This window comes from Panulirus ornatus, chromosome 24 (assembly GCF_036320965.1).
Source record: "Panulirus ornatus isolate Po-2019 chromosome 24, ASM3632096v1, whole genome shotgun sequence".
NCBI classification, from domain to species: Eukaryota; Metazoa; Arthropoda; class Malacostraca; order Decapoda; family Palinuridae; genus Panulirus; species Panulirus ornatus.
Window position 1 is genome coordinate 10,749,561 of NC_092247.1, and position 25,273 is coordinate 10,774,833.

A 25,273-nucleotide genomic window follows, 5' to 3' on the forward strand; every position below is an offset into this window, starting at 1 on the left:
TATAAACGTATTCTTGCTTAACTCTGTATGTAGTAACTGTATATTTTCTCTGTACCAATGTTGAAATGTAACCATACGTGTCTGTTTCTTGTATATATGAAGTCAGTGTCTTTACATAAGTCTTTTTACGAATTATGAGGTGCGTAGTTAGATGTATTACTGTTTGAGTGATTGCCTCATATTTCTCTCTCATTATAATCCTTCTTTCAATCTTCTTTCATTGACATTCTTTTTTCAATGATTCCACTATAACAGGTTTCCATTCCCATGCCCGACGAATCCTGCACAAACGACATTAACCCTTTGACCAGGACAGTACGACTCTTGGGCTTGATGGTACGACCTTTGTGTATAATGGCCTGGCCTTTGACATATCAATAAAGTCATGTTAAAGGTCAGGTCATCATGCCCAAGGATCGTATCATCGTCTTCAAGAAGTCGTACTAATGTGTTCACAGGGTTGTAAAGTCGTGTTGAAAGGCCAGTGCCTTCGTGGTCAAAGAGTCGCGCCGTCATACTCATCAGTTTGTACCGCTGTACTCAAAAGAACGTACCGTGCTCACAAGGTACCACTGTGCTCAAAAAGTCATATTATCGTGCTGAAGGGGTTATATCGTCGTTCTCAAAAGGACCATACTCTTACGCTCAAACAGTCATACCATTAAGCTTAAGAGTTCGTACCGCTGTGATCATAGGGTCTTGCCGTCGTGCTCCAAAGGTCGTACCTTTTTGCTCATTGGGTTATACGCCGTGTTCAGTGGGCTGTACCCTTACCCGTAAATGGTCGTGCCGTTGTGATTTAAGGGTCGTGCCGTCGTGTACAGAGGATGAAAGGTAGATATTCTCTATGACCCTTACCCGTGGGTGTGTCCTAATGGACGAAATTAAGATTTCTTATCGCAGGTGTGTCAGACGTGTCGCCACCACCAGCCCACACTCGTCGAGTATTCCACTTTCTGGTTTGTGCTGCGCGACAGGTGACAGTGGCGTGTGTTGCGCAACAGACCTGTGTTTCACACTGTTTGGGTGAACCTCGTTTGGGCGTGTTGGAAGCCTGGGGTGTTTTCTGATTATTTTTTCACGTTGTGTTACAAGGTGAGATAGGGTTTAGCAGCAGTCAAGTGTTCCAGACTGGTAGAGTGTTCCTTTGAAGTCGAGACATTGACGTTACGTGTTGCAAGAAAAGTGTATGATTGACCAAGCTCGGCAAGTATTTATAAACTACACCAGCAGTGTTCCAAGTTAAGCAAAAAATGATAGACCAAACCAAAAGTGTGCCAAACTAGGCAAGAATCGTTACGTAGAGTTGCGTACATGCACAGACCTCACACATCCAAGGTGAAAGCAGTATAAGAAAAGAATAGCAAAGCAAAGGCTCTCTTCCCATCCTTCATTCCATTCGGCAACACAAGGAAGGAAAACAGATAGAAGAAGATACCTTGCAAGATTAGTATATCTGAAGTAGATTTTTATTGGAAAGTCATAAGGTAGAATGAACATATGTCATGCATTCCATCACCAACAACATGCATCCCATCACTTTTTGTTATAAAGACAACTGTAAGGATAAACCTGAGCTCCAGTCTTTCGACTTACCATGTCTATATTATTCTTGATGTTGAAGAATGATACAATTATCCTTACTCTCTCACAGCAGGTGACACGGGTTAATCACTGTTGGTATGTTACCGCAGCATGGCTAGGGAGAGATCGGTGGTTGAGAAGGTAGAATAGTATACCACTACGTTATGATGACTGATTAAATTAATCATTATATACCGAAATGTGACAAGTGATGATTAAGCATAATTTTGAAGATATCAAGTGTGTTGTTCTGAAAAAAATAAATATATATATTTTCTGGGAGCTTATAACATGTAACAGTAATATCGCTGGGAAAGGAATATTTCGTACAGTCCAGGATAACTCGGTGACCTCTAAGTCTTAGTCCATTTCTTTCGTTGGTAGCGCTGGAGTTACCGCAAAGAACTTATCAATATTTATGTTGTTTAATACCTTAAGTATCGTAACATATTCAATTAATTTGCCTCGGAGACACCTCTTGCTTAGGGAAAACAAGTGTAATTTTCACAGTAGTAGGTAAGAAACCAGCATTGTTCTAAGTTAGGAAAGAGATAATAGAACACACTAGCAGTACTCCAGATTAGGTAAGAGAACAACTCAGGCCGTGGCTTCCAGTCAACTCTGGTGTTGGACAATCAAGAGCAGGTGTTCTAAGCGACACAAGTGTTCCAAGCTTCACACCACATGAATACTTTACGGCTGTGTTCTTTTGAAAAATGGATAAACAACTGTATTGTCCGCACGTCACAGCCGAGCAGGTGTCGCGAGTCGGCATTTGTTTCGTGTTAGGGTCACTGGACAGTTGATATGTGATACGAACGTGAGAGAGAGAGAGAGAGAGAGAGAGAGAGAGAGAGAGAGAGAGAGAGAGAGAGAGAGAGAGAGAGAGAGATCAAAATTTATTCCAAACGTTTGTGTTAGCTGCAGCGGTTACCATGTAAACGGTGGGAATGGGTGATGGGCAAAGGTGGGAAGGAGTTGGGTGGGACTGGGCCAGCTTGGGTAGGGTAGGAGGGTCTGTGTTGATGTGAGGGGTCTGTGTTGATGTGCAGGGTCTGTGCTGTTAGGGGCTCAGTATTGGGTATATTAAACCATTGGTGCAATAGCTATTCTGTCACTGACATCAGTTGTCTGCAAAATATAATCATTGGTTACATATTTCGATATCTTCTTTAAATAAGACCATCTTCCCTTAAGTTTACAGACTTGCAAAAGAATGGGAAATACTGATTTGACATGAATTGCTTTCTCAGTAACTACGTAAAGTTATCTAAAGAAAAGGCTGGCTAGACTGTTAAAACAAATAACTGTATTTCCTAGCAATCTTAAATCTATTGGTTGTATTGATTCCAGTTCTATAGTTGCTTAAATGTCTCTATGAAATAAAATTCACCTGTGTATATAACATGTTCTCAGAAAATCACGCGGTGTATGACTTACGGGGAGAAGTAGGGACTAGTACGAGCCAGCAACTGTTAGTTCTTAATACTTCAGTTTTGATACGACCACATGGTAAAACATCTAGTCTGAGAAAGCGACATAACATTTGATATTCGTTAATGATTCAGATATTTATCAATATTTGGAAACACTAGAACAATAGTATCCACTAAATACAGAATAAAAAAAACACATTCAAAATAATACACGAGATAGAGCTTAATCTTATACTTACGTCACACTGATTTGAATAAAATGTGAATTTACAAAAAATACGAATTACATATGAAGAAATCACACAGATCCACGCTCCACAAAACCATACAAAATCACGCTACATAAAACCACACAACACCACGCTTCACAAAATCGCACAATGCCTCATTTCACAAATCCCTACAATACCCCCCTCTTCACAAAACTCCCAGGAACAACGATCCACTTTCACACTGGCTCCCGGAACTCGTAATTATTATATTCACGCGAACTCCATAGATTTTGAAGACTCGCATAGCGGTCCTGCCATACATCTTTGACGGAGAGAGCCATCATCACCCCTACGGCCGTAGTGCATAGGGTTTTCTTACCCCTGCTGCAGGTGTTGGGAAAACATTATGACAACCCACACGTCAAAAACTACAGGTGTGGAGATCCTCATTTGTTTGCGTTACGACATACGTTGTCACACAGCGACCGAAAGCTAGGTTGTATTTACCAATCTCTGGTGATGTAATGTCGACCTTATGGACGTTATGGTCATCCAGCTGCAAAGCCCATATAGACTACTGGACCCTAGTAATCACAGATTGCAACTTAAAGCATCAGGTGCAAGTAAGAACGTAGCTGAAGGCTAACACTAACAGCATCAGGTACAGGCAAGAAGGTAGTATCGAACTTGCGACATCAGGTGCATGAAAAGTGGTGAGAGTGATCATTGAAAAAAAATCGACTTGGAGGTTGATTAATCAACCCAGCTCGACTTTGACAACAATTTGGGTTGCACCAAGATTAGAAAATGCTAGTGAAACAAGACTACATTCCTGCCTAAAAAGGAAAGGGCGAAGAGGGAAGAAATACTGACTGAAAGACTAAAAGGCGCTGACGACGCCAAAAGCAATATCTAAGGTAAAAATGAAATATAATGATATATATATCAAGATATAAAGAGACGACCAGAAGTGATTGCCTCCAGAATGGAGGTACGTAAACAGGTGCTTCCTATGGAAGCCAAAGAACTTGCTTACAAGAATCATTTAGTTCGTAATGAAAGGTGACAGAAATTTGATAATGATAGAGAAGTAAGGAATGTGGTCAGAAATCAAGATATGAGAAACTTCATATGAGATAAGAAAGCGGGATGGTCCTGCCACCATCTCAAAGAAGTCAAGATTGTGATGTAAAACGAATTTCAGTTTGAAAACAATGAATACAAAAGGCAAATGGACTGCTAGTAAATGGGAAAAAGATTTGAAAAACATTAAAACAGAAAAGACAAAGGAAGGAAGACTGATGAAATGTAAAAGGTCTTGACCCACATGAAGCTCACAGTCCAGATCAAGCTTCTCCGTATGTGTGGAGGAAGTGTACAGATTATTGACAACTGCTTAAAGTAAGGTTTAATATGTCCCTGGAGGAGGGTATAATGCCAAGGGAATACAAAAGGGCCAAATGTTCTCTCTGTCTTTAAGAGAGGAGACTGATATTAGCCTCAGTTATTGACCAGTTTCCATGGTGAGTTGGGTCTGTAAAACCTTAGAAAAGATGGCCAAAAAGTAAATTGAAAAGTATTGCAAAGGAGATAGTGGCCTCTGTTTTCATCAAAATAGGATGGATGCATTATGCATTTATGGACCTCCAGAAAGCATATGGCGTTGTAATACATGGGAAGTTAAAATAGCAAGCTAGATCTTCAGGCAGGAACAAGAGGCAGACTCCTTCAATGGGCGGAAAATTAATGTCAGGGGACAAGGACTTATGTCAGAGGAGCCGTCTTAGGACCGAGGCCGCTGGCCTCGGTCCTAAGACCATTGCTCCTCGTGGTCCACATCAAAATCTTGCCAGAAGAACTAAAATCATACATGAATATGTTTACTGATTATGTCAATGTTACGATAAGGAGATAAAGAAGAAAAAGGATTGTATCAACTTACATGGGGACCAAGACAATATTCAAAGCTGGCCTTATATAAGGTTGATGAAATTCAGTTAAAAGTTTTGACATCATTATTTTTTCAGAGTTAGACCCTATTTCTCATGGACTAAGTATAAGAGAGCAAGTGTGGTAGACAACGTAGTCTGATTGAGAGAGGTGTACAGGAATCTAGATCTGCACCATCACACGCTTCTGCACCATAAGACGCTTTACTACCCCAATAATCTACAGCACAATATGCAAAGTAATAATGATGAAACACAATGAAAGAAAGCTACATACGAATGTTATTCATTAGGACATAAGCCGCAGCTGTGTGTAAAAGGGACTTGGGACTCTACATTACACGGTATCCAGCTTGCCGCAAGGTTTTCATCTCAGGATAACTGTAAAAAATACAAACTTCTGCCTCCAAATATTCCAAATGCTTTTGAACATATAGATAAGAAAATGTTGAGCATACTTTTCATGTGGTATAATAGGTCAAAACTAGAATATGCTTCTTAAGTGTGGGCACCGTGCTTAAAGATGACTAAAATGATAAAAGTCAAGCGGAGGACAACAAAGATGTTCACAGAATTAAGAGAGCTGAGTTACAGTGAACGAATTAGCCATAAATTTGTACACCATGAATAAGAGAAGAGCAAGGGGCGATTTGATCACAACTTTCAAGTTTCTAAATCAGCTATGGACCATAGCAAGAAAACATGTTAAAATAAGATGTAAAGAAGTTATTTTACAGCATGAAAGCAGTAAATGAATAAAATAAGATAAATGAAATATGAATGCTGATAGCACACTAAACTAAAAAGTTATATGATGGAGAAACTCTAAGAGAGGGCTCCCCCAGTGCGTAAAACATCCAACCCTAGACGGTACAAAAGAGGTCCTTATCATGAGGTACACACACACACACACACACACACACACACACACACACACACACACACACACACATAAAAAGGCATACGTTGCAGAGTTAAGCCGTATGCATCATTTCATATTACAAAAGATTCTGATCGAGCAGGGGAAGCTGAGAAACTAAGAAAAGTATCTCGTTTCCAAACAACAGCGTCACGTGGACAGCTCATGCATGGCAAGGGACATTTCCCCCGTCCCTTCCTACTTCCTCACTAGTCACAAGGTACCAACCCTCCCTTGGTCTGCTACCCCTTCCCCAACTTCCCAGCACGCGGTACATCCCTCTCCCAGGCCCCCACTCCCTCACACCTCCCCATCAAGTTCTTCCGGTGGACAGAGCGAGGCGACGGCAGAACCAGTGATGGTTGGTACTTCCCAACACTTCACCTTAATCTTGGAGTTGGTTGTATCACCTTGCAGGTAATTCCTACTTCCATAACAAATAAACACCTCCACCTCAAGGATACATAGCATTCTCTCTATCTTGTACTTTTAGCAACAGGTGTTGTGAATGTTGTGAAATACGATACTCTGGTATCGTTTAAAAAGCGGTCCGATTTTAACAGTGAGGAAAGACATGAGAGAGTGAAAAGTTCCATAGTTTAGCGATGTAAGGAAAAAAACAGTCGTCACAGTCGTGCACCCTTGATTTGTCAACGGCCATACAGTAAATACAGGATGCAGTGGCATGTAGAGTATTACATGATCTAGCCATCGACGGGAGCACACAAGCAGCCAGTTCTCGGGAACACATGCCGAAGTAATATCTACATAACGGGGGAAACAATAGTGCGGCTCGGCGGAAAACAAATGGGTCAGGTTTGGAGAACAGACTGTTGAAAAGTCGGATTGCTCTGTACTCATCTGTGTCAAGTATGCAGAGCTAGAACCTCCCCTTATGTGAGAGCAGTCCTCCAATTATGGGCTAATCAGTTCTTTGTATAGACGGGGCAACTGTTCATGGGAAAAGAATTTACGACACAAGAAGAGATGCAGCACACGATAGATATTACTGCTGTTGACAGTTTGACTGCATATGATGAAGGGCAGTGCGCCAAGAACTGTCAGGAGACACTGAACTGATCTTCTCTTGACAGATCAACAAACTGATTATATATGTGATAGATACTAAGGAAATTGGCGTGACAGTGGCGCGTTAGCTTTAAGAATATGACAAAATGGTGTCATCACTACTATATAAAAGCTAGAATTAAAGAAAAGTAGATGGAGGGATAATGTGCTTGAGCCAGTAAATTGCTAATGTGATAAGATGTTTGCCGAATGAAATTTGTGAGTTTTGATACATGTTGCAAATGATGGTGCAACTAGTGTGTATCTGTACAGTTCAGTGGTGAAACTACTTCAAATGTCGCCGGTTGTAAGAAAATGTTGAAATAGTGTGATGCAGTTGGTGGTGGTTGCACTGTAACCTAAAAAATGGCAAAAACGGGTTTCATAGATTTCATCATAGTCACGATAGCAGTCCGCTGTGCTAGCGTAGCTAGTTAGATGTCAGCAGTTATCGTTCTCGACGATAACAACAGTATTAATCGTAGCAAAAACAACACCAAGAACACCGATCGTAGAGGTAATAGTATTATTGTTAAGATTAACAGCAGTTGTTTTGTTGTTGAAGAAGTATTTCGTGAGATGTGTAATCTTGGTCGAGGTTTATTGTTCTTGTAATGTGCCGGTCTGTCACTACGTGGATATCTGTAGCCAGTCACACCACCATGCAATATAAACAATCACGGGGTGGCAACACCACCAGTGGTCCTCTTCCCCACTGCTCCGCGGGACTGCACCACCGGTGGTTCTCTCCCCGGGAGCTCCGCGGGACTGCACCACCGGTGGTTCTCTCCCCGGGAGCTCCGCGGGACTGCACCACCGGTGGTTCTCTCCTCGGGAGCTCCGCGGGACTGCACCACCGGTGGTTCTCTCCTCGGGAGCTCCGCGGGACCGCACCACCGGTGGTTCTCTTCCCGGGAGCTCTGCAGGACGGTACCACCGGTGGTTTTCTCCCCGGGAGCTCCGCGGGACGGTACCACCGGTGGTTCTCTCCCCGGGAGCTCTGCAGGACGGTACCACCGGTGGTTCTCTCCCCGGGAGCTCTGCGGGACGGTACCACCGGTGGTTCTCTCCCCGGGAGCTCTGCAGGACGGTACCACCGGTGGTTCTCTCCCCGGGAGCTCTGCGGGACGGTACCACCGGTGGTTCTCTCCCCGGGAGCTCTGCAGGACGGTACCACCGGTGGTTCTCTCCCCGGGAGCTCTGCGGGACGGTACCACCGGTGGTTCTCTCCCCGGGAGCTCTGCAGGACGGTACCACCGGTGGTTCTCTCCCCGGGACTCCGCGGGACGGTACCGCCGGTGGTTCTCCCTCCACTTGATCCATAGGGCGTCACCAGTGCTCCGTGGGACATCACCACAGGTGGTTATCTCCCCTAGTCCTCTGCGTAGCGCCAACACAGGTGGATATCTCCCCCAGTGCTCCGCAGGACGGCACCACAGGTGGTTCTCTCCCCCAGTGTCCACGAGGCGGCACCACAGGTGGTTGTCTCACTGCCGTGACCTTAACACAGTCATCAAATGAATAATATCAAACATAAGGAAAAAGTTCTGGAATAGCGTATGTCTGATGGCAATTCAGTTGTCAGTAGCCATTAGCTACAAAATAGAAAGAAGGTCTGTATATGCTGTGAGCGACTGTGTGGTTTCAGAATGACCTTGAACACTAGAAGGAGGTGTTTTTTGATTGGTGGTTATAACTTGAAGTTCATGGTTCTAATGACCCCGGCAAATGATAAGCCTAAAGCTCAAATAACCAGCCCTGCCTTAACTATGTTTTAAACGAACGGGAAGGCATTGCCTCAAAATTTAGCTACAGATATATGGATAACTTAAGGTATTTAACAAACATATCCTCAGGCCCGTCACCACGACACACCTGCTGAAAGTCCACTTTTTCTCTTTTGCCAAATGATGTGAAGTAGTCATTACAGCATTTTGGTAGTTTTAAGATCTCTATCTACTTAAGTCTTTGGTAAAATCAGATATGGAAAACCGATTGTGCTCATGCATGAAGCAGACTGGGAAAACCTTTCTCGTATGGTGGAGTGAACGAGATAATTTTGTAGTGTTGGATATGTCAAAGGTTGAAGAGTGCCAGAGTAATTACAGGGTCAGACCCGCCTCGTCTACAACGGACATTCGGAGCTAATAATGGGCGGATGATTCATACAAGGGAACCAGTATGTTTGGGTCTGAGAGATTACCCAGTCTTTACAAAATATTGGTACTGGAACCCTTTACCCTCTCATGTCTTTGCCTGCAGGTGTAGTTTGCTTTTCAAAAGGAGAGTTTTCAACTTGCTTTAGAGCTCATTGATTATCTTTCCTCTTCTCTCTTGGGCTCTCTATCTCTTTAGCCCTTTTTATATTTCATTCATGGTTTGGCTTCATTGAGGATTCTAAACTCCCTGACCGAAACCTTCCACAGAAAAAAGACGTGAAAATAAGGGACTTGAGTAAGTTGCACTGTTTCAACAATGTACTTGAATACTATGTTTAGTATTGTGTTTGCTTCCTACTGAGTGAATATGTCTGATTAGTTTACTGGGATCACGTTAGAATCTTAGAAGATAAAGACGAGATCAGATTATGTTATTGACAAAAATGGCATGACGGTGAAAATCAGTGATATAATAAGTCTTCGACAGACCGAGAGAGGCAAGTTCGAAGAACTTGTAATGTAGTGTGCAGAGATGTTATCACCACACACAAAGAGTCTGTAAAATTATTTTCATAAAAAGTTTTATACAAGATATGAACTGTTCGAAGCAGGAAAAGTAAGTTCATTTGCTTAGCTATGAGAAATATTGGCAAAAGTCTAAATTAAAGAGGTGGGTTTGTTCTCGAAAGGCACAGTGTGATGGTAAGAGATGTATTCGTAAGAAAATACTGAATAGTAAATAAAATACAAGATGTCTGTGATGATTATATCAATTATATCAATGTGCTTCGCGGAACATGACCTGATAGTGAAACAAGATCAACCCCCGGAGCACGAAGGTTCGATCCATGAGCACGACGGCACGAACCTTAAGCACGATGGTACGTCCCTTGAGCACGACATTAGGATTCTTGGATACGTTGATTCTGTCTTTGACCTGACTCTTTAAGGGTCAAATCCAAGGCCAGTCCATCATATCCTAAGGGTCGTAATGTTGTGTTCGCAGTTCGTACAGTCGTGCTGTGGGTCATGCTCATGGATCGTCCTTTACAGTCAAGCTATGTTCAAGTCCAAGTGCCGCCACCGTCTTAAAGGCCATGAAGGGTTCCACAGCGGCCCTGAGGTCCATCAGTTGCTTCACCAGCTAACGTTTAAATAATACGAAAGTGCGTGTTGTCTGCTTAATTTTTAACGCTGTATGGGGGGAGATAATTGCTCCTGACAGTCTGTGACTTACATCTGGTCTGACTGTGTGTGTGTGTGTGTGTGTGTGTGTGTGTGTGTGTGTGTGTCAAAGGCTCCAGTGACGGCGGATAGTCCTCACTGAGGTCAGGCCTTAATCGAAATAGGTAGAGTTAGACAGATAGAGGAATAAGGAGAGACGAGGAAAAATAGTCTAAGAGTTTTGGAAGAAGAGAAAGGCTTACCTTTTAAATAGGGCCAGGTCCTACATGTTTGGGTGGGAGGAGCACTTTTCATAGAGTATCAGTAAGTTATAACGTTTGATTACAATAATCTGGCACGAAATATGGATTATGAGCGGTTCAGAACCACTATCACGGGTGATCAGTCCATAACATCATATCTTTGCTTGATCCAGAGTGGGCTGTATGGGAAGCTATACCTACTGCATCATTAGTCTTGCATCTCGCTGTTCCAGGGTTGAACCTCGTGGCTTACTGACATGTCTTCACCCTCGCCGTGATCACCAGCTGCTGTACAGTCTCCCGATCTCGGCTTCATCCAGCTCTAGCTTCCACGAAAGTTATTTTACTGAGTGTTAGCTTTAACAATTCTGGCTCTTGTGGTCGTTAGATTCTTCAGATGGGTTTAAGTTTCAATAGGTGTAAGGTCTCGCGGTTGTAGTTTTTATAACTGTTAGATTTTATAACTTACTAGTTTCTAGAAATGATAGCTTCAGTAAAGTCAGTTTAGGTAATTTTTATTGTCTGCCTGTATGCTTTCCACAATGTATGTGGGTCGCATCAATCCCGTATTAGATCCTGTGCTCCTGATCTGTTATCTTAATACGGTTACAGCATAACGGGGGATGACTCTTGGATAGCACAACACAAGGGCAGCATACCGTAGAACGCTCGTACCAAAGCTTTACATAACCGCAGCATACCAGGGGTGTTCACTGCATGGCGTTTGTTGATCGCAGCATATCGGAAGATATTCACACCTCGGCCATAGGGAGAGAGCTTAATGGAAGATATTTACGGCATATAACACGATATATTTACCAGAAAATATCTACCCATATAAACAACCACAACTGGCAGCATAGTTTTATAGAACGGCACTCTACACTATACATGAGGATATTCACATCATAGCACCGTACAACCGTCTTACCTTTAAATATCTATAACTTAGCTCACCAGAATCACAGCATTGCAAGGGATGACCACAGCACGGCATGGAACACCGAAACGAGAGCCTGAGATCCCTATTATATGACGTAGATTATCAGAGCATGACGTCTATAATCACAGCATACCATAGATTACCACAGTACAGCACAGATTACCGCAACATAGTTTAGATTACCACAGCAAAGAGTAACTAACGCAGAATAGCGTAAGTTACCGTCGCATGGCCTACCGCAGTAAAGCGTGGATTACCAAAGTAAAGCATAGGCTGTCTCAGGTTAGCGATGATTACCGCACATAACTAAGGCTAATGGAGTAGAGCGTAATGCAGTATAGGGTCAATCACCGTAACATTGCTTAGTTTAATGCAACATAACGTAGATTAGCGCCGCAGAGTGTAGGCTACACAGCATAGCGCAGATTACCGAAGCATAGCAAAAATTATCACAATGTAGCGCTAGTTACACGAGGCACTTACGAGAGAATCATCGTCCTCCACTGACGGTAGTATGTGTTCACCCACTCTATGGTAGGTGGAGTAGTATGTATAGTGAACAAATCAAGTGAACACCTACACTTGTCATGCGGTCACAGACACACTTGCGAACACTCATGCTTGCCGAGGGCCTGTTCTCACTTAATTGATGAGTGTGTGTACAGTGAAAATCTATGAATATGGCGAATAAGACGCGTATTTAAAAAGATGTTTGCATATGTTCTGTCAAGTGGTACGAATGAACAGAGGACTACTATGCAAAGATTTAGTCAGACTTTTCAGGATGGCTCAGTCTCTTAGTGACTAGTTCCTTTTTGGCATTAATCAGCCCTTCTCTTTTCAACTCATCACACACTGTAAAGTCCAGCCGGCTACGCGTGATTAACTACTGTCGATTATCTGATATTTGTGAACTGTATTTGCGACTCATGACACCATACACCCTAACTTCAGCAACTATGTTTTACAGAACACGTCCAATCTCTCTACCAACTCCTCATCACTGACTCACAAGAGCAATGGTTAAGTTGCTACAGTATTGTCCCGTTTATTTCTGAATCTACATAATTACATAACATGAAATACCACTCTCCATACGTTATGATCTCTTCATAAAGTCGCACAGTCCTGGTAAGGCAGGAGTGGTGGACAGCGTGCCTATCACGACTGTTCCCAAGACCTTCCTGCCCGTCCCAGGACGGTGATGTCAGGACCTTAGCCCGCCGGTGACAAGGCAAGAGCCGGGCACAAAGCCTCAGTCGCTCTGCCGCTGGCCTAGGATAAAATACATAAGGTATATAGGCGACCTACCCTTCTCCTACATCTTTCCTCACTCCTGTCATAACTCTCTGTTCTTTCTATCGTTAAATCATCACCTCTTCTTTTCCTATCTTTCCTTCCCCCGAGTCCACACACTTCTTGTTCCTGTCATCACCTGCTTCTCCCCATGTTCGACACCACAAACCCCCTTCACACACCCTCCATTTTTTTGCCCTGAACCACTTGGCGTGCTGGACCCGGTGAATAATGGCTTATATTAAGTTTGATTGCCGTTCTTTTTCTCAATAGCAGCCTTGGCGCGCCGATATTGTCCAGGAGTGATGTAAAACTGAGTCAATCACGTCCTTAATTCCGTCGGAAAAACCACGACAGCCGACGTAAGTCTTTACCCAAACACGTCACATTCTTAGACTAATAATCTGAACGTAAAGAAGAAACTAAGACCATAAATTGCTTTACTTCATTCTTTTTAACAAAAACTATCTGAGAACGAGGATAATAACAGGTCTTACTTATTGACAAAAATAAAAATAAAAATTATCCGAAATGTACTTATATATATGATATTTACTATAATATACTTATATTTATGATATTTATTATTATATATATGATATTTACTATTATATATATGATATTTACTATAATGTACTTATATATATGATATTTACTATAAGAATTTTTTTTACGGCGGAAAGGAAATGAGAGTTCGTTCTTAAAAAAAAAAGCCAATCCCAGGACAGCGCACAATTTTTGTTCTGGCTCTTTAAATGGAGGTGAAATACAATTTCAATACAGCGGTGCTATATCACCCACGAAACCCATTGTAAAGCGTTTAGCTCAGAAAAGAGGATTGAACTCCTTCGTCACTCGAGCGGACGGGCTAAGGCTTGACGTCTGGAGGGGCAAAAAACTGTGGGTTACCATGGGTGGCAGATGAGGAGTGGGAATTGGAGAGGGGTGAGGAGAAAAGTAAGAAGGAAGGGGGATGTGAGGGAGGAAGAACGATTAAATGGGAGAATACAGAACAGAAGGTGAGGGAGACTAGGGAATATGTGTGATGTAAAAGGTTATGGTAGACTTAGACGCGGAATGAAGGAGCACAAGGATGAGGTGCTAAATATTGAGGCAGTGTTGAATGTACACTCAAATGTAAGGAGAAAATAGGGAGATAAAGCGTTAAGACAAGAAGGGTTTACGTACAGTTTAGAGAAAGAGTTGGCTTAGAAAAGAGCGCAAAAGAAACAATATGAGGATGAAATATGTTAGACATTAAGGAAATTATGATAGAAAAGTAAAGAAGATGGGGGAGGGAAGGTAAAGAAAAGTGGGGGTAAGATCCAAGGAAGAGTCTGAAAAGAGGAGCAGGGTTGCACGACGGTGGTCATCGCCAACCCTATCCTTCCCTGGCAGTGGGTTATGAAGGAAGGGCTTGTGTTGTGGCCCAAGTGTTGGCGTAACCTCCTGCCAGCTAGGCCGCTCAGCTCTGACGCTAATCCACCTGCGTTCGAACCCTGGCTCCGAGAACTGCATGTTTCGGTAAGACACGTTTACATATCTTCCATTTGTTCATCTAACGTTTCAGTACCCCTTAAGAAGCATAAAGTGAATTAAACCTTGGTTAAGCGAATATATTTTTTTCATGAACAATTTGTGCACAGGTAATTAACTGGTGAACAGTTAAAAGCCTAGTTCATGAATTACATTGTTTTATTCATCCGTCTTTATTTTTTTTCAATTCAGTGTTAAAAACTCTTCTGTGTACCACTTATATAAAGGGTAAGGGCCCACACCCCATGCTTGTGGGGTAAGACAAATGGTCGACAGTGATCAGAAGAATTCACACATGTTGATGTTCTATATGTTCTCCATTTTCTCCCACCACCGATCTAGCCGAGACGTCTCATTTGAGTTTCAGTCACAGTGTCTTGGAAATAATTTTAGTGTTAATTTCCCCGCTGGCCAGGATAGAATATATGTGGGCAAGCTTCAGAAAAGTCAAAGCTCAAAAATACCGATGGTAAGCAAATGGCTATACACTTATACACCTTCAACGAACAACATTGGATTAAGTCGTTTGCAACCGAAAGAGATGCTGTTCTTCCAGAAAAGTGAAGCAGAGTGACAGATCAGAACTAAGTACGCCATGGGAAGGCCTGGTGGGTACTGTGCACAACGTCAGGTAGAAATCCTGGATTCTTGACCTTCGAAGACCAGCGTCTTAACCTCTAGATAACGAATCCGAAGTCGTAAATATAATGACTCATGCATCGTCCAAAAGCGGGTTCGAATGACTTCTTTACATAAAACTAACTTCCAAGTTACCGGTATAACTAGGGATATTAAAGTGACAACAGATCAGTAGTAATATAAGTAAACAACAAAAAAAGAAAAGAAAGAATCTAGCTTGACTGTAGTTTATTCAAGACGATGAAGATAAGTGCGTGGCCGAGCAGTCTTGCGATCAGTAATGGTTAGGGTTTAAAATTTGCTAGATCGAAGCTTATTTATGCCTGGGGTTAACAAATTAGCTGCAAATATGCATTATCTTCATCGACGATCTAGAGCGTCCTATAATTTAAGGCAAAGCGAAGATTGCCTCTCATCTCTATTCAACAGGTTAAAGTAAAAAAAAAAAGAATTTAACTCGGTCAGGTTTAACGTCGGGTCAACCCCGTTATTCAACAGTGAATGGAAAAGACATCGAAACAGGAGACACTTGTTTGATGCAACGGTTCGATCCAGATAGTTTAAACAGAGGACAATGGTTTAATACTACGCTCTGAGTCAAGAAAATATTAATTTATAGCGACACCCAGAATCAAATAAAAAAAAATTGTTAGATAGACGATGTTCTGCTCAGGCGCTGTGAGCAGATTTATAACGTTTAATGCGACGCCCTGAACCAAATGACTTCAAAAATAAAACTTTTCCACTCGCGACTGTGAAGACTGTCACGAACAAGTCAGGGACGTCAGTCAGATCATTAAGCAAAGACGACCTGTCATCAGCCATCCACAGCACCAGTTCAAACGATGCTCCACATCAGGCTAATAGTTCATGGGGAGAAAAGGGTGGCGGCTGCCCCATATGAAAAGGGTCGGGTCTCAGATGAAAGGGAAGAGGGTGAGATGGGGGTAACTCGGTGAAAGAAGTGGGCGGCGACGGGGCTCAAACGTGGAGGGGAGCGTATGGTTGTGGTAATAGTTCTTAATTATGATAAAAGGGCCGACGGAGAGAGAGAGAGAGAGAGAGAGAGAGAGAGAGAGAGACAGAGAGAGACAGAGAGAGAGAGAGAGAGAGAGAGAGAGAGAGAGAGAGAGAGAGAGAGAGAGAGAGAGAGAGAGAGAGAGAGTCCGTGCGAAAAGTGGGAGAGGAGCGGAGGGGAGGGGATAACTAGTTGCTGCAGACCACCAAGGAGTGTTGGACTCCCTGAGCGCGACGATATGAACCTTGAGCGCGACTGCACGATCACGGAGCACGACGATACGATTCTTAAGCACGAAGATACGACTCTTGTACACAATGACACAACCTTTGGGTATGATGGCAAAGCTTTTGTTTGAACCCATAAGTGTCAGGTCAAAGGCCAAACCATCATACTCGAGGGTAGTACCATCATACTCAAGGGTCACATCATCATGCTTAAGGATAGCAACGTGGTACTGAAGGCTTAAGACTGGCGAGGAGAGATGGGCCTGGAGTGGGAAGAAGAAAAACAGTTAAGATGCTGGCGAAGAAGTGTTAAAGAAAACACCGACTGAGGAAAAATTCTAACTGGGATGGTAACCAGAAACAAGCGCCCTTAGGATGGCAGCCAAAAAAATGCGCCTGTGGGATAGTAGCCAGATGAGTGCGGCCTTGGCTTGACAGGGAAAACACGGACAAAGCTAGACGGGGAACTGACTTGCCCGAACGTTGACGGGATGTGACCTGGCCAAGCGCTGACGGGGATATGATTTGTCCAAGGCTGAAGGTCAGAAAAATATTGATTGGAAATAGAAAAAGTGAATAAGAAATAGTAAAGGTGCTTGGTAGGTAAGGGCTAAAATAAAGGAAAATCTAGACAATGACTTTGTTGATGTACTGCCGTAAAAACGATAGATATTGTTGAACACAAGTCTAGTGTAATGTATAAACAATGGTGACCCGCATACAACAGAAAACTGATAGACGCAAATATGCGGGCCTTAGCAAGTGGCACGATCATTTTCAAATACTGCGGGCTGAGAAACACTAATTTACGAAGACCGGCAAATATATATATATATATATATATATATATATATATATATATGAAGTGTGGCTTTACTTATACTGACAGAAATTAGCATATAGATTAATCTGATCGGGATAGGTTGACCGCTGAGTTGAACTGTAACATACAGAGGTCTGTCATGACCTGCAAAGCAGTGAACTGGTGTCACGTACAAAGAACGAAAGGTCTTATCCACAAACTTGCTAATTAATGAAATAAGAACTTTAGTTAACCTTTGTTTTGATGTAAACCTGTTAGTAGTTTACAGTGTGAAGTGCTGACACTAGATGTTTTTCAAACATATTAATGATAAACTTTGGTACACGTTGTATGGTTGTGAGACTTTTGTTTACCTTGCGCAAATCTATGGTACAATGTACTGCGGTATCAGCAACAGCTGGACCTTTTATCAGACACCTCCTGTACAGGTGATGCGGAATTTTAGTGTATTGTGTTTGCCATTATGTTTATAGTGAATAAAAATCATTATTTTATCTTTGTGCGGAAATTATCTTTGTCAATTTGTCAGTATTATAAGCGGCTCTTGAGAGTTGAGTAACGGGCTAGTTGCATCTTAAGATGGATTTTTTGAGTGCATATCATCAGTGCTGCTTTGGTTAGAATACAGAATATTTAATGTTAGTGCTAAAGCGTCTTTACAGTCCGACGTCTACTGAAATTTCGACGTCTTTTCCTTGAATTTCGTTGTGGAATTCTTGCAGTTCATGGTCGATTCCGTAAAATTCAACGTTAATTTCTTGTAATTTGATGTTGAGTCCTTCACGTAAAACATTATCATCGACGACGCGACATTTACAGGTGGAGTGCGCTTCCCTGGGAGGTGACAATGTTTTACAGCTCGCTGTTCCCGTATTTCTCAGGGAATCCGTCGTTTTTAAGTCACCATCCATCTGGAGGCAACGACCAAAATAAAACAGCTTTGTGACTGGTCTGCGTGAAAATTCGCTTCCAAGACATTTCTTGAGAGTGTTGCAAAATGTGTCGTGGAGAGACTGCTGGCGGACCTGTTGCGTACGTCGTGTTGCGTCCTCTTGACGCGTGGCGTTTGACTTGTACCTTCCCGGCGTGTGGCCTTTCTTTGAACGCTCCTGACGTGTGCTCTTTTACCTTCTGGACGTGATGTCAGTTACTTGATTATAGCCTTTGATTTATACCTTTTTGAGATGTAGTTTTTACATGTAACTACTTGATATACGGTCTTACTTGTGCAGTCTAGACGTATGGCTTTTTTAACCGTAGCCGAGACACACATGGGTTGGGGAGGGCGGTCCTGTGGCCGGCTAGTGGACGATATCATACATTTTCACCAAACTCATAAATGGCCTGATTGAGTTGGAGTTCACTTTGCAGAAATAAAAACATTATTTCATCCCCTGATTGTAAAAAATACAGACGCTTTTTTTTCTTACCGCCGTTCCTCTTACCCAGCGGTTTTTTTTTTACTAATTTTTACGCATCATTGTATATCAGTTATTTTTTCCTATAATGACGTATAATTTACTTATTTTTTTCCGAACCAAAATATTTTACTTTTGTTTTTTCTTTTTCCAGAGTTTTGACGTTTGTGAGTTTGCCTCCATCTTTATGATGTGCACCACGTGCCAACGCTTGCCTTCCAGCTGCGATGGGGCTTGTTAGGGAGTCCTTTGGGTCTCGCTCGTTCGCCACAAATGTTTTCATATCACTGTTCCAATCGCGCTGATCATCGCCGCATTTTTACGTACGGGTAGTGTCTGTTACCTGTTACTATCACCTTGTTATCACCATCATGTACAGATGTTTGTAACGCAGCGTTACCGTGGTAACGTTACCGTCAAGGGTAATGTTCATTTAGTTACGGACACAGCATTATCACTGTGATGTAACAACATTGCAGTATGACTATCGCCTTATCACTGCGTTTTCTTATCACAAGTTTTATCTTCACACAATAAACGACGCTTAGCATACTGTAGACTCCGTTTATTCTTGCAGTATCTCGTTCATTCTACAGTATTTGACAAGTTTCATTATTTCTGCAGTAGGCAGTGAACCTCGTTTATGTCAGAATTGGCATTGAGCCTCGTTTATTCCACAACAGTGGGCAGTGTTATCATATAATGGGCGTGGTTCATTGTGTAGTTGCTCCTATCTATCTGAGACTCGGCTTGGTTTATTTCCATCAAACTGATAATTTGGTTTTTTGTATAGTGACATGTATTTATCGAAAAGTGGACGTCTTTTATCATATAATGAATTTCATTTATCAGTGTGGGTATGGTTTAATGCATAGCAGGATGTGTTTATCATGCACTGTTTACGGTTTTCCCAAAAACGTAGACCATTTGTTATTCATTGAATATGGTTTATGGTACACAGTTGCTGTTTATGGCAACAAAAAGCCCGTTGTTAATCCTACAGTGAACGTGGTTTATTCTGCCACGGGTGTGATTTCGAGGGCAGGTGACTCTTGAAGCTTACTGGAGGTATATAGATGCGTTTGTGTGACTGGTTTTCTTTGAAGATTTTGTATGTCTCTGTCTGTTATCTCGGAAAGCAAAAATGGGTATGTTTGAAGGAATAGTGGTTCCAACAATGTTGTATGGTTGCGAGGCGTGGGCTATGGATAGAGTTGTGCGCAGGAGGATGGATGTGCTGGAAATGAGATGTTTGAGGACAATGTGTGGTGTGAGGTGGTTTGATCGAGTGAGTAACGTAAGGGTAAGAGAGATGTGTGGAAATAAAAAGAGCGTGGTTGAGAGAGCAGAAGAGGGTGTTTTGAAGTGGTTTGGGCACATGGAGAGAATGAGTGAGGAAAGATTGACCAAGAGGATATATGTGTCGGAGGTGGAGGGAACGAGGAGAAGAGGGAGACCTAATTGGAGGTGGAAAGATGGAGTGAAAAAGATTTTGTGTGATCGGGGCCTGAACATGCAGGAGGGTGAAAGGAGGGCAAGGAATAGAGTGAATTGGAGCGATGTGGTATAGCGGGGTTGACGTGCTGTCAGTGGATTGAATCAAGGCATGTGAAGCGACTGGGGTAAACCATGGAAAGCTGTGTAGGTATGTATATTTGCGTGTGTGGACGTATGTATATACATGTGTATGGGGGGGGTTGGGCCATTTCTTTCGTCTGTTTCCTTGCGCTACCTCGCAAACGCGGGAGACAGCGACAAAGTATAATAAAAAGAAAAAAAAAAAAATATATATATATATATATATATATATATATATATATATATATATATATATATATATATATATATATATGTGTGTGTGTGTAATCATTACCAATGTAGAAAATGAGGTGGTAAACAAACAAACGGGTTAGAGCTGAGATTAATTCCTTTTACGATGCGACTTCACAAAAGTCCTTCAGCGTCATCCGTCATTATGAAGAGTAACTAAAACCATACTTTAAGAAAGATTCCAAATTCCTACTCTCAGGAATTGGGATTGTAAACACCTGAGGATCTCAACGCTCGTTCCATTACGCTTTACAGTAAACTTTTACTACTCTGGCTGGCTTTACAACTACCAGGCCTCAAATGGATTATACTTTCGTTCTTGCCATGCCGAGACTGCTATATAAAAGAGTGCCTTGAGAGTGTTTGAAAATGTAAAAAAAATCTAATTTCTTTGATTGGTGTACGAAAATGACGCCTTCTGAAGTTTCTGGTAATTTGACGTTAATTGCCACACTGCGGGCTTCTATAAAAGCAACAGGTTTTATTATGTTTTGGTAGAGTATTTTGCTCAGCTTAATACAGCGGCTCCTAAGTGAATGGGAAGGGACAAAAACAAAAATTTGTTATTTTCAAGTGAATAGGAGAATAAGAAAACAGCTTAGTGTCAGCTAGCGAAAGTGTACGACAGACTGTAATCACGGAAGAGGGAGTCAGCTATGTGGTTCGGACCGCGGTGAATGTAGTCACTCTACAAGACAGTAAAAACAAAACAGATTGTATCATTATGATGAGTCTAGTAAGCAAACGGCGCAGCGCTGCTATTTCTCGTTTATTTTCCCGTAATATTGCGAATGTATGTATGCAGGCGGAGGACGTACTGTGGATTGGTGATTGAGTGGCGTGCTCCAGGGCTATGCTGGTGCCGCCGCTGTTTCGTGGCATGTCGATAGGTAGGTGAAGGGAGGGATCAGGATAGTTTGCACTGTGAGGTGTGGCATGTAACGTGTGTGTGGACGCTGGTTTTACTGCTGTTTACTGTGGTCTGTGGTTTCATGTGGGGGTGGCGAGAAGGAGGTGCTAGATACTATCACGCTTGGTTATTGTACCTTAGGAATGTTGTCTGTAGTAGCTATAGGGCATGGCTTATGGTAGCTGTGGGTAGTGGATTATTGTGGCTGTGGGGCGTGGATTATTGTGGCTGTGGGGCGTGGATTATTGTGGCTGTGGGGCGTGGATTTTGATAGTTGTGGGGCGTGGATTATGGTAGCTGTGGGGGCGTGGATTATTGTGGCTGAGGCGTGGATTTTGGTAGCTGTAAGGCGTTAATTGTGATAGCTGTGAGGTGTGGCTTCTGAAGATTATGGTGAGTGGTTAATGGTAACTAAGGGGCATGTTTTAAGGTAGCTGTGTGGGAAAGGCTTATGGTAGGTACATCATATGGTTTATGGTAGTCTCCCGCCGTGCCGCATGGTAACCATGAGATATGTGGCACGCATCATCTCTGGAGACTTGTTTCGGTTTGCCTTTTCCGTGAGAAACCTTATGTGGTTAACTTATTTAGTTTTATGAGTTCTCATATGTGGGTTATGGTTGCTTGGGGATCGGCTGTGGTAGTTGGGAATATGCTATGGCAGGTTTGGGGAGGATGAATTGTTATGGTAAGTGAGGGATGGGTTATGGTAGGTAGGGATGATTTATATTAAATGGAAATGGTTGATGGTAGCTGGAAGATGGAGCATGGCAGAGTAGGGCGGCATGAGAGGTGAGAGCGTGGGGCGGCATCACAGGTAAGTGCGTGGGGCGGCATGACAGATGAGATTGTGGGGCGGCATGCAAGGTGAAAGTTTGGGGCGGCATGGTAAGTGAGAGCGTCAGGCGACATGACATGGAAGAGCAGTGGGCGGCATGACAGGTAAGGGTATGGGGCGGTATGACAGGTCGGGGTCCCTTCGGGTACTAAGGCCCGGGGTCACCTCGGGTTCTACCCCTAAGGCCCGGGGACGCTACAAAACACTTCCCTCAAGACCCGGGCACTCCCTGCCTACTATCTTCTACCACCTAAAACCACCAAGAGCACTTTCTCAGCGACCCAGCATCCCCATGGGCTTTCATAGTATAATTTGAGGCTGTCTGCTTCAACGTGCGGCACAGAGCACCGTTAGTAGTTATGTACGACCCAGTGCATCATTGTCACTCCATATACGACCTATGGTGCTTATCACACCATATGTATGACCCAAGGCACCACTAACTCTACATGTACGACCCAGACCACAGGTACTACAAGCACGACCCAGTGCACTACTGGCACTACACGTATTACTTAAGGTACCAATAGCACTATATGCACGGCCTAAAGAACTACTGACACTTCATGCCAGAGGTGCCAATGACACTATATCTACAGCCCTTGGGTGCCACTGGCACTACATATACGACCTAGGGTTGCTACCAGCCGACAGCCGACATCAAGCAATCCTTATCACGACCCACATGGACACGTACTGTATCCTATCATATGATTAATGGTATTTATTGATCTCTGTATTTGCATGTCTTTATCTCTTTAAATCACCTTTATTAGCAAGGTGTCATTATATATGTACATATATAAAGTTAGCACTTCTTATGAATAAAAGAGCTGTGCGATGTTTGCATGACCAAGGTTATAAAGGAGAGAGAGAGAAAAAGAGATTGGAGAGAGAGAGAGAGAGAGAGAGAGAGAGAGAGAGAGAGAGAGAGAGAGAGAGAGAGAGAGAGATACAATTGAATAAAATATAATTCAAGGAAGGATATCTCAGAATTCAGCGTCTGTGTAACTCTTCGATAATTATCATTTTTTTCGTGTAATTAAAGAGTGTGAGATGTGAATATAGTGATGGACGATCGGTGTGATACTGATGAATCCTTGAGGACCGAGATGGGTGTGCCAACAGGTAGGTGACACAGGTGTGTCGGACAGGTGTATGGCCTCTCCCCTCGCCATTGTCGAAGAACCCACGAAGGACGAGTGATTAACATCGATATTCTGTTACTGTATAATTTGCCGCTACTGGTTATATAAGGCGTGACCCTTGCTCATCATCACGCCAGGGGTTCGCGACTCACACATACACACCACTGGTCGAATGGTGGCTATAGAAGGGACCTTGCGGTAGTATTAGGATGAGATATACCAGATGAAGGTTGTTGAAACGAGATTTTGGCCATATTGAAGTACAGAGAGAGAGAGAGAGAGAGAGAGAGAGAGAGAGAGAGAGAGAGAGAGAGAGAGAGAGAGTAGTGAGAGAAAGAGAGTTCTGGCTGGCAGCTCCTCGCTTCCAAACGTATGATGATTACAGCTATAGGAGATAGGTAACGATGCGGCCTCTGCCATCATCAGAGAAGCAGCCCTGTAAATATAGGGGATTTAAACACTACTGTAATTTTTTCACTGATTTACAAGGTTTAAAGCGGCCACAGAGCATATCTATTGAGGACCTGGAGATTTACGCCAAGAACAGCCCTGCACAACACTACCCTACCCTCTTGTTTTCTCTTAACACCTATCACTTTCTCATAACTCACAGACACGATTTTCCTTTTCTTTCAGCACACACTAACAGAGGGCACAACCATGCACAGAAGGTGGAAACACAAAAATTATTGATAAGGGAGAAGGGAAAAGCAGGCCGCACTTTTTGGCGCCATAGACCTATCTATGGGTCCCACCGCTACGGCAAGTTCGGCAAAAACGGTAAATTTAAGCACGTCTCATCTTTGACCGGCATGACACACGGCTCGGCAACCTCTTACAGCGACACAAAAGCCATGTCAGCGAGCGGTAGGGGCGTAGTACTCACGTTAAGAGGAACATGTGTGGGCGCGGGCGGGCAGGAGAGGGCGTACAGCCCACGGCGATAAAGTCTCTCCGGCTACTGACGGCTGGGAAAGTTGGCTGCGGCGGAGGGTGCACCATCTAGCGGTGGTGGCGGGTACCACACTAGTGGCTGGATCGATGGCCGGATGGGGCTCTCCTCCTCCACACGGGCGCTACTGCTAAGTCCAGTGCAGCCACCTCGCACGCACCTCCGCCGCCACTCACTGCACACAACAACTGACTCCTCACTCGCATCCACTCACGCTACAAAAATTCAATTTCACGCAAGTGGCCGCGCGCGTTCTTCAGTCATCGGGTGGCGGCGCGTGCGCAGTGGACACGACAGCCAGCCAATCAGCTAGAGGTTCTCCTGCATCTCGGGCCCACCCGCGTTTTTTACCGGTTTAAATCTCGTTCTGGATTGGTTCCCGGCGCCAGTGGGTGGAGCCATTGGCACCCCCTTCCGGAGGCACCCACTGAACGGGTTAACTTTAAAACGAACAAGCTTTAAAATGGAGGCTGTGATTTAGAGAGTTGCAGAGGCTGGCCGGGGGCGGTTGCAGGGGCGTGCCGGGAGGAGTGGCTCTCGCACCGCCCACAGGAGTTGCTGCAGGTGCCACAGGTTCAGTGTCCAAGACCTACACACACCCCTCCCCCTGCCCCGCCCCCTCCTAGCCCCTCATGACCTGAGCACACCTGGACCCACGCGCTCATGCTGGTTATATATTCCTCCTGAGCGCTGTTCAGCTGGAACGACTTCAAAACATGAACTCATTTGCATTACAGAATGACAAGTCCAATGATTAATTCATTTTTGTTTTCTTATCAGGCTTTTCCGATCAGGATTCTTGGAACTGTTTCTGTTTGCTTAATAAATGCATTAATATGTATTTAGAAGTGCAATTACCGCTTAATAGATTCATCAGTTGTGGTTCATTACAACGAGTAGGACCTCCTGCTGTGGGATGGGTAGAGAGTTACCTCCCCTCG

General features: G+C 43.3%; 1 protein-coding gene across 1 annotated transcript in view; it reads right to left on the minus strand.

The window, feature by feature from the left end:
- Positions 1-24,529, minus strand: part of LOC139757100 (uncharacterized) — a 71,108-nt gene extending 46,579 nt beyond the window's left edge. The window contains exon 1 of the mRNA XM_071677193.1: positions 24,267-24,529. The gene's annotated coding sequence lies outside the window, so the exon portion shown is untranslated. The remainder of the gene's footprint in view (positions 1-24,266) is intronic.
- Between the last annotated feature and the right edge of the window lie 744 nt (positions 24,530-25,273).